Below are 9277 nucleotides of genomic sequence, written 5' to 3'. Positions count from 1 at the left end.
GGTGTTTTCCCATCCCCTGACAGATATTTGCTACTGTTAATCCCATCCCCCTCCCCCCCATTGCTTTTATAGAGAAAATGTTAGGCATGCTGTGCTCCTTGGTGATGAGTTTTACATTTTCCTAGGGTGTATTTACAGTATCCTTCCAACCCTTCTGTCTCCCTTATTGCCTGGCATTTTAGGAGAATACAATCCTAGGACAGAGAGTTGTTGTCTGGACTGTTCTGGTGCAACTTTCCTATTCCTTTAGGCTATTAAGAGATGTAAATCTGCTATTCTTTATTAAAGTATACTGATTTTTTGAATTTGTGGCAATTTTTTTTTTCAGTGAGGATTAATGTCTGAGATTTTCACCTGGGGGGGGTATTCCTGCCTCTTGAAAAATAATACTTTTTTTCTTAAAAGGACCTGTTGCATATTTCTTTTTTGTTGTTTGTTTCTTTTTTGTTTGGTTTTTTTTGAGTTGGAGTCTCACTCTGTTGCCCAGACTGGAGTGCAGTGGCCGCTCCCGACCACCGCAGCCTTGCCTGCTGGGCTCCGGCGATCCTTCCGCCTCAGCCTTCTGAGTAACCGGAATTGCAGGCGTGTGCTACCATGCCTGGCTGATTTTTTTATTTATTGTAGAGATGAGGTCTCGCTGCCCAGGCGGGTCTCAAACTCGCGGGCTCAGGCAATTCACTCACCTCAGCCTCCCAAAGGCGCAGGATTACAGGCTGAGCCACTGAGCCCGGCACATATTTCTTGAATCCAGTGGCCTCAAGAAAAAAACCCTGTCTGTGACAACACTGAGGCTACAAAGATAATTTATTTTTTTAAAGACATGCATCTGTCACTAAAATTTTATGCCTGTGGGGAGACTATTTTTGTCCTGTATTTCCTGTAATGTCAGAAACCATGTGTAAGTCCATGAAAATTTGTCAGTATTGATATCACCTTTGTTTGACATTACAAGAAATTTTTCTGACTGGCAGTTTCAGCAGCCCATGGGACCCTGATAGGGCAGGCAGAATCTCTGAAGTGTGAAGCCAAGGGCTGTACTGTGGAAGTTGAAGAAGGGAGTACAAAGAGATAGAGCTCATGCTTTCTAGCATTATGAGTCTTCCTCTGAGATGTAAGTACAGGGAAAGAAATATTCAAGGTATAAAGGCACTTTGTAAAGGGCAAGACTTCATTCTCCTTTTATGTCTAAGTTTGATGTCTCCTATACTCAGCCTCAGAGGAATGCAGTAACTTAAAATCACAGAGCTTGCTGGAGGTGGTCACTCATGCCTGCAATCTCAACACTTTGGAGGCCAAGGTGGGAGATTTGCTTGCATCCAGGATTTAAAGACCAGTCTGAGCAACATAATGAGACCTTGTCTCTACAAAATGTCAAAATATTAGCAGGGCATGGTGCTATGTGTCTATAGTCCCAGCTTCTCAGGAGACTGAGGCGGAAGGATTGTCCAAGCTCAAGATGTCAAGGCTGCAGTGAGCTGTGTGACCTTGCCACTACACTCTAGCCTGGGCAACAGAGTGAGATGTCAACTAAAATTAATTAATTAATTAAATTAAATCACAGAACTGATGGCTAATAGAATATGTAGTTGAACATATACCCCAAGGCCTTTGGTACAACATCTGTCTTTTTGTCTAAAAGACCAGAAGTTATTAAGAGTTATTGTTGAATTTTATCTGGATTGCATTCTCATCTGAGAGTTGCTTACTACATTTATCCAAAAGTCCATCTTTCCTCTTTGTCAACTTAATAAGACATCGTAAAGAGCAGCAAAGGTATGCCTAATGAACTCAATCTTCAGAAAACTGTTAGCTTTAGCAGTGAGTTTAGTTTGGGGAAGCTAATTTTGGGAAACTTTAAACATTCTATGCTTGCTTGTGAGTTACAGGAAATTGAATTAAGATACCTTTTGACTCTTTAAGCTCAGACAGAGATCAGCGCTAATCAGCACCACTTTAGTCAGCAAAGCAGTTAATTCACAGCCTTCTTTTTGATGTGTGACAGAGATAAGAACTCATTATTGGTTTCGTTTTGTTGATTGGGTGCTCAGGTTCTAGAGAGAGCTAGAATGTTGTGATGTTATAGACACTTGTGTGTGTCATATATTTACAGTTCCCTAGGGCTGCTAAAGAGGTCCTAAAATGCAAATCTGCCTACCTCCACCCTGCTCCCACCTTACTCTCTCTAATAGCATTTCCATGCAGAACAATATCAAACTCTTCTTTCTGACATTTGGGCTGGCTGCATTTTTGTCCTTGTCTACCTATTCAGACCCATCTTCTGCCCTTCCTCACTGACAGATTAACACTTGCATTTTAAAATGCTGATTCCCAGAAAGCCAGTGTTTTTTATTAAAGGAATATAGTGTTATCACTGTAGAGACAATGATATAAAATGTTTACTTTTTAGATGGCTATGTAGTTTTTTACTTGTTAACTAGTCTAGTTTTTGTGCATATTAGGTAATTTTAAAATGACATATTATTTCCTCTGCTCCACTATTTAGCTTTTATGTAGTCTCTCATCATGTAATTTGAAAGTTAATTTTGTTATGGTTTGGAGATTTTCATAGTTTATTAGAGAATAAATTTGGCTTTATGAACATTTTTTGTAAACAAAGTTATATGCTTAAAATGATAGTTATGAATGATTAAAATGGAATTTTATATAATTATGACTAGAACCATATTAAAGATAGTTAGAAAATATGGTATTTTATTTAATTATTTTAATAGCTTTTAAGCTATAGGTACAGCCATAGTGCTGAAGTTCAAGTTTGACTTCAATTCTTGACTTGTGTATTTTCAACTCTGGGATCACATGATGATTTTGGTAAGTTTTTTAATCAGTATGTTTTAAATTTTTTTATTATTGGAAGTCAGGTTACGTTTACTTATACATTTACATTTCTGCAGTGATAATTCTTGATACATTTATAAATTATATCAACATTTATCAAAGCAATTGAGGTTGGTTGCATTTTAAATAACTATTTCTATGGTTTTGTTTTTATATGCTCTTTTATAATCGATAATTTTCACATTTTTGGCATAAGATCATTGAATAAGCACAATTCCATTGGTGTTTTCTTATAAGCTTTATGACTACAATTATAATGGTGAAGATATTTTCTGTATTTCATAGCATATGTTTCCTAAGTTCCCAAATACTGAATATCCTCTCAGTATGTATGGCAGCATTATGAGCATGAACCTGACAAATCTCTTTCTTGCTTTAGTCTCTGAAAATACCAGTTTCTCAATAGATAAAAGACTCATTTTGAGAACAAAATATTTGGGATCAGTGAACCTATCATATAACTGTAGGTTGACTGCATCTTTTATTACCTTTGGTGTTAAAATTTTGGCTCACTTTGCTTGGAGACAACCATTGTTTAGGTATTATTAGCAAGGCTCACCTTTTAAAAAATTATCCAGCTTGGTAGGTGGTAGAGACAATTAGAGGACCTAGTTTTATTGAACATAATTAATTTCAATCTCAGTTTTATTAATGGTTGCTTTTTAAAATGTAGAGATCGATCAGGCATATTCAGAATATGGAGCAGATCCAAAATCTCATGCTAGATTTTCTCACAGGAGAGAAGTTCTTATTATTTACTTCATATACCCTTCTTTTTCTGTATATCCATGTCAAACAATTCTCATTTATTAGAAGGTATTCCTTTTCTTTAGCTGTGATTGCTATAGTCAAATTGATGGGTGTCTCACTAGCCTGAGGGTGTCATTATGATTCTTTTAAGTCAATATATATGACTGAGATAGATCAAGTTTTTGTCTTACTATTTATATCTAATAATTTCTCCTTCATGGTCAGAATCTTTGTAACAAATCCCACTAAATTGTGATACCAACAGATTTCCTTTTTTTTTTTTTTGACTTGGAGTCTCATTCTGTCACCCAGGCTGGAGTACAGTGGCACGCTCACGGGCATCACAGTCTCCACCTGCTGGGTTCAGGTGATTCTTCTGCCTCAGCCTTCCAAGTATCTGGAACCACAGGCATGCGCCACCATGCCCAGCTAATTTTTTAAAAAAATGTATTGTGGAGACAAGGTCTCGCCAATTTGCCCAGTCTGGTCTCAAACCCCTGGGCTCAAGCAATCCTCTTGCCTCGGCCTCCCAAAGTGCTGGGATTACAGGCATGATCGATTGTGCCTGGCCCAATAGATTTCAAAAGTAAACCATCTGTTTTTAATAGTTGGCTTCTGTTTCATGTTATTAGGTCATTTATTGGTCCACTGTGACTGATAGCATACAAGAAATAAGTAATATAAAATATGGCAAAACCGATCTTGGGAGAAATCAGACAAACAAATATGGTCACAATAAATAATATAGTCTTTAAGTTTCATCTTTTTTTATTTTACACAGTGTAGATTATCGGTCTTTGGGTTTACAGTAGCTGTTGTCTAAACATGAATCAAAACTTTCCTCATATCATGCTTGTTCTTCTTTTATTGGCACAGTTCCTATAATGCATTAATACTGATTTTCCACATACCAATAACTGTATTTTTTAAAACCTTAGAACAATAACAGAAGTCTATTTGTTGCCTTTTGGTTATGGACTGATGATTTAGTGATAATGTGTATACTTCTGTTTTATTTAGTTCACTATAGTTAACTTCTTTTTTTAAGGACTCATCTACTTTGTTCATTTATCTCACTCTTCTTAATTACTTCATATGTTGCAATTCTAATATATACTAAAGGTTATTTTTAATTTATATTTTCTCCCAGGGATACAATTTCTTAGAACAAATAATCTTGCACATTAACTGTTTCTGCAAGAAATTGATAGGATAATTTTTTCTGGTAAAACTCTTTAGACTGATCGTGCTACTAGGTAAATATTTTCTGAGGCATTTCCCTATATTCTGGCATCTTATGTACTTTTCCCAGTAAATAGAGAGGCTTCTTATGATTTGACTATACCTTTAGATTATTTCTCATCCCAGGGAAACACATGAGGCTTTGGATTCCATTATGATATACTTCTGAAGTCATGCTTTTGTTCCAACCTTTCGGATTGTCTCTTATCCATATTTAAATGTGTGATTGCCCATAATGCCTTCTCTTTCATTCTGAATATTTCTTCATCTATCTTTCTTTTGTCATACTTGGGGATCTAATACTTGGATTAAATACAGGATTTATCTCCTTAGTCTGACTCACTAGCTAATTGTTGTATCCTCTATATGCTGTTGTTGTCTGTTTGTTGTAGGCAATTAGTTCTCCCATGGTTTGTTCATCATAAGAATCCTCTTTTCCATTATTCCAAAAATAATGCATATTTACTTACTATTTTTCTCCTATACACAGAAAATGCCCTTTGAACATGGTATTCACTTGATTTGTAATTCTCAAACTGTAGAACTGATTCCTCAGTTTTGGGGATTACCTCCTCCAGTCATTTTTGCAATACATATGTCCTTATTCTAGAGAGGATGATTTTCATAACAAATGGCTGTGTGTTTTCAGGCTATATATATGGATTATATTTAGCTACATTTTGAAAGCATAAACTGAAATTTCTTAAATTTTTTAAATGAAATACTATATGATATCTCCTTTATATTTCTGGATATATTGGTACTTCTGGTACATTCAATCAGGACCAAAACACCTGTGTGTTATGTTTCAAAATTTTCCAAATAGAAAGGTATAAGGAATTGTTTTTGAGATAGTGGATATTTTATTACATATTTTATATAAACAGATAAACTGCAGGAGACCATTGAATAATGTTTTGTTATAACATTGATGAGGAAAAAATGTATTCCCAACTGGTACCGCTGTGTGGAGTTTGTATATTTTTCCCATGCCTGCATAAGTTTTCTCGGGGTACTTCTGTTTCCTCTCACAATCCAAAGATGTGCACTTTAGGTTCATTGGTGTGTCTAAATGGTTCCAATCTGAGTGGGTGTGGGCATGAGTGCACCTTATAAAGGAAGGGTGTCATGGCCAGGGTTGATTTCCATCTTTTGTTTGTGCTGCCAGTATGGGATCTGGCTACCCAAGACCTTGAACTAGAATAAGCAGATTAGAAAATGAAACAAAGTAAATTCTTGTGAAATAGAAATTTGTAAAGTCTATGATAGTCATACAAATGCATAGCAATAAGTGATGTGCTGTGAAAGTGCTCAGAGAATGCACCATATTTGTTATTGTTTGTCTTGAACCATGTGGTGGTAGGAGGTGCTCCTTACAATTTTCACTTTGCAAAGTTGTGTTCATTAGCTAAATCCACCACCAAGATTGGGAAAATAATTGTCTTACTTGTGTGTCTTTATTAATAGTAGGTACAGTTCACATTTCAATGTTTAATATTAAAAGTGTTTTATGTCTTTATAAAGAAATTTGGTGATTTTTTTAAACCAGAAATTTGCCTTAGGAAATCAACTTACCAAGCAAAGTCTGGCAAAATTGGCGCGATACGTATCATTTTGTTCAGAGTCCCAGTTTCTCAAGACCTATTGATATTAAGGAAGAACTTTACATACACACATATACATACACTTAACCAAGTGAAGATTTGTAATATTTTGCAAGTTATTAAAGTATACAATTTATAATTTTTCTTTATCTAGTGTTAAATTTAGAGCAGGTCGACATTTTATGGCATTGTTTAGTAAAAGATTATGACAGTTGTAATGGTGCACTCCATTGGTTTTAAATCAAGTTCAAAGTAAAGCTCAACATGCTATGGGAATGGAAACCTACCAACATCTTTTCCTGGAGAGGGTAATTTTATTCCCTAATAATTTTATTGTTTATATTGTTTTTCCATATTCTCTTTTTGTCTCTTGAAATATGAATGGTATAATGCTTTTTTCCCCCTTATTTGACAGTTTTTAAAATATAGACGAATGTACTGGATTTTAGCAGTCCTTGATCTTGCTGCATTTTGTCCTCTTCTGTGTATGTAAGTTAATGCTTAGTTTATATTTACAAAAACTTTCTATTTCTGTTTCTTAGCTAAGGTGCTTAAACTTTAGAATAATTCTTGTGGGCAGCACTAATAAGAAATATGGAGTTGGTTTTTTAAAATTATTAATAACATTATAGTCTAATTTTCGGGGGCAGTGCCCATATCCACAAGTGTGAGAGCTGTTTTCTGTGAATCTTTATTAGTAAATGGCTGTAGTTTCAGTAAATCTTCTGGGCAAATATAAGTCAATCTCTAGGTTTGTAGGTTCTGTGAAGGCATATTAGTAAAGATGTTCCAATTTTTGTTCTTCTTTTCCAGATGTCACAGTTGGTCAGGTGGCAATTTTTATAAATGAAGTACTCCCAATTGAATTTGGCAATTTAATGAAAAAAAAGACTCATTATTTTTGTTTATTTTTATATTTATTTTGAGATTATGAAGGTGAAGACTCTGTAAATCACATGATATCAGTGGTAGATTTGAGTATATATGAATGAATTTTAGCCATTTGTCTTCAAATGTCCCCTCTGAGGAGACACTATAAATCTAGCAGACCATTTGGATGCCCCCTTTCAGGGGATTGCTAGTAATTATACAGGACAAACTTATGCAACCACACTTTTTTCAAAAATTTATGTTTTCTTGAAGTATTTCATTTAAATTGCATGGAAATCAAATAGAGGAATATACACTGAGATATACATTTAAAAATATCAGCTTGCATTATGTAGGAAGAGAACGTGTGAAGTGCTTTTATAGTGGTGCACAGACTGGACAACAAAGTGCATGTTATTGTGGGAGCAAGGAAAGAAGACGGCATTTGTATGCTTGAATAGAAAAACATCAGGTAGATGTCAAACAAATTATTCTCGTACACTATGTATCAATGAACCTGCAATATATGTTGGTGACTGTTTCACATGTTGGTGACTCTTATTTTAGTTACTGTGATAAGTTTCCATTTGATAATTTTAGATAACAAGACATTTGATTGACCTAAGAAATAGTTATGCTCTAAATATTAGATAATCTTTAAAAAAAATTCCTAGTACATGATGTTAACACTGAAGACTTCCAAGCCACCAGTCACTCAGAGAAGCTCTGGGAACCCACTTCTCAGAGATACTGGTCCCATTTCTGGCTGAAGTACCCTGTGAGGGACCCAGGGCCACTCACTGCCCACCGCCTGCCCTTTGGAGCTTTGGAGCTCTGGAGCTCTGGGCCCACCCTGGCTGAAGCATGCAGCATGCTACCCCGTGCTTCTGTAAGGAAACAGCATTTCTTAAGGAGGTGCTGATTGGAGGCTCTTAGCTCCAGAGGAGGGAACTGCTGACCCCCTCCTCCACCACAGCCCACTGGTGACACCCCGAATCCAGTGCCCAGCTGTGCAGCTGATCCCCGGTGCCTCCCACCAATACCCAGAGGAGCGGAGAGAAAAGATCCGCAAAAGTGAAACTGCCACCCCTGTCATTCTACAGGCAGAGATTCACATTGCCCTGCCCACCTATCAACAGCCTCCACCTCGGTTCCTAAGGCAACGTCGCTAAACAGGAGACAAACCTCCTCCCCTACCTGAATCAGACAAAGGCAACTAAGCCTTGCAGACCTCTCAGGCAGCAGGCTAAAAAAAAAACAAGCTGTGAGTAAATCTAGCTGCCTGCATTGAAAACAAAGGGCAGAGGCTGGAGATCAGAGCTGAAGAGATCTTAGACACTCAGGAAAGGATTCAGAGCTAGTCTGATCTCTTCTCTTGACTTTTGATTTTATCATTTTGACTGTTTGTTCTGCTCACTTTTGTTTGCTTTCTGACTTACACTATCTGTTTTGTGATTTTATTGGTCTGTCTTTGTGTAGCTACCAATATTCTTTAGGGAATTTTGCTCACGTGTTTTTTTTCACTTCTCTCCGGCCTTGTATCTCTTTTGAACCTGTTAGTTGATATGTATGTCTGTTTTCCCTCTCACTCTCCACTCTTTCTAACTTCCTATTGACCCCCACCTTCCTCCATTATTTTCCAGTTTTGTACCTCCTTTTGATCCAGGGACCAAACCTACATAAGACTGCACAGACAGATTGCAAGGCACTGGGAAATAGGTTCCAGGGTGCTCATACACTTGTTGGTGGATGCCAAAATCAGCATATAGATTCTGAATCACAGCCTCCCCCTTAATTAAACCTCAAAACTGCAAAAAGTATGGCCCACAGCTCACACTCCAAACTCCAAAGTGAACAAAGTCAGAGGACCCTCATAAGGAAGAAGAGGAGATTGCACAAGTGAAACAAAAGCAACCCCACCTTCCCTGAAAAACAGAATTAAAGAAGGAGAGGGA

Source organism: Carlito syrichta, unplaced genomic scaffold, assembly GCF_000164805.1.
Source record: "Carlito syrichta isolate Samal-C Ts95f unplaced genomic scaffold, Tarsius_syrichta-2.0.1 Scaffold314906, whole genome shotgun sequence".
NCBI lineage: Eukaryota > Metazoa > Chordata > Mammalia > Primates > Tarsiidae > Carlito > Carlito syrichta.
This window is presented reverse-complemented; position numbering follows the sequence as displayed.